Source organism: Macaca fascicularis, chromosome 3 (genome assembly GCF_037993035.2).
Source record: "Macaca fascicularis isolate 582-1 chromosome 3, T2T-MFA8v1.1".
Taxonomy (NCBI): domain Eukaryota; kingdom Metazoa; phylum Chordata; class Mammalia; order Primates; family Cercopithecidae; genus Macaca; species Macaca fascicularis.
Genome location: NC_088377.1, coordinates 95,450,908 through 95,452,987, shown reverse-complemented (window position 1 = coordinate 95,452,987; position 2,080 = coordinate 95,450,908).

Here is a 2,080-nt window from a genome sequence, read left to right as displayed (position 1 = left end):
CATATATACATATTTACATACATCCATACTCATATTTTTAACATGTGTTAGATGTTTATAATATAGATTTAGACACTTCAACTAAGTATGGAAAGAATGGATTATTTCATAACTGGTATTAAGTTTGATGTGTTGTTTCTGAGTTCTGAAAATTATTTTTTATTAATATATTTTTATTCTGATGCTAGTACTTCAGGTCTAAATTATCATAGCTTTATGTGTATATAATGCATTTCTAGAAAGCTTTATCCTGCTAGATTCCATTTGTTAGTAGAGTCTTTTAGGATCCTTGTATCTGTATTCATAAGTAAAATTATAATTATTTTCATTGGTTTTATTATTTTCAGGTCTTGGTAATGAAGTTATTCCATATTCAGAAAATGAATATGGAATAGTTAAGAGTTACACTCTTCTTTTGTGCTCTGAATATAACCTTGAAAATTTGGTATGTCTGAAAGAGCCTTTACCATTATGTACGGCTAGTACTTTCTCAGGGGAAATTTTTAAAAACATATTTCAATTTCTTTCTGAGGATATTTGCTTCCTTGTAAATAAATGCTTTCAATTACTTATATTAGTAATCAATTGCTGAGACACAAATTATGACAAAACTTAGTGGCTTAAAACAATAAACATTTATTATCTCACAGTTTCTATTAGTCAAGAATTCAGGAACAGTTTGGCTAGGCAGATCTGGATAAAGGCTTATCAAAAGGTTCAGTCAGATGCTTTGTGGTACTGTAGTCATCAGAATGCTTGGCTGGGACTGGACAAGATGGATCACTCACATAGGTGGTAAATTAGTGCTGGTTTCAGTGGAATACTCAGTTCTCCACACGAGCCTCTCTATAGGTATGTTTTAGTGTCCTCACAACATAGTAGCTGGTTTTTCCAAGAATAACCTATTCAAGTGACCAAAGTGGAAGTGGCAATGTATTTTATGAACTAGTCTCAAAGGTCATACACCATCACTTTCATATGATTATTTTGGTTGTACAAATCAACTCAGATTCAGTATGCGGAAAGAAGAACCACAAAACTAGGAAGCAAGGATTATTTTCGACATGTTGGAGGTTGGCAACCACACTATCTTCATATTTTTCCAAAGCATTTGATAGCCTATGGTTTCTCCTAATTGTCAACTTTAAAATGTCTTCTTGATTTAGAAATATTCATGTCAGTAACATTTTTTCTAACTGTATCTACAATATAAGTGTTAAGATAATACTATATATAAAATGTATCTTTTGACATAGGGAAAATGATAGAGAAAGAAATTCTGATAATTCTCTCTTCTATAAAGAAAGCAAGAAAATTGGCAAAAATTATCAGAATCAAATTTGTAGGACTCTGGAAATTAACCAAAGACTTGCAATTACCCAGGGAGCATTTATTCAGGAAAATGGCTGAATCTCAGTGAGAAAAAAATGAGCTCTGTGGTGCTTTGGCTTGCATTATTCTCATTCCCCAGTATCCAACTCTGTAATAGCCTGAAAAAGTAATAGCACCCATTCATAGTGAAAACAAATTGTCTGGCAGCCACTGTAGAAAGCAAAACTGGGATAGAGCCCTTTCAAATTCCCAAGAAACTGCCATTATTTGACATGTCTGGCAGTTCTCTAGAAGACTCCACTTGCAAGGCTGTCTTTATTTTACTTAAATCAGAACTCAACCACTGTGAAAAACCTTTCTCCTCTGGGCATTTGTCAAAACAGTTACAGGCAATTGATTAACTTTGCTTATGACTAAGGTATTGGATAATGGTCAAGGAAAACACTAGACTAACCAAAGCTTTAAAACATAAGCTGAGTAATGAGCTATCCATAGGGGATTTGAAAATCTCTGACATATTCCCAAAAATCTAGAAGACCAGGTATATGCCCAGGACTGTGCTCATCCTAAGGAAGAAATAGAGAAGGCACTGAGCTGTCACCTGTGAATGACCTTGAGGCTTTGTGCAAGCAGGAAGTGAGGGCAAAGACAGAATTGTCAGTTGCCTGGCTAAGTGTCAAAATCATGCTCCAACATTCACCCAGACCTCCTCTGCAACGAATGGGGGAATTAATAATTTCTGAAAATC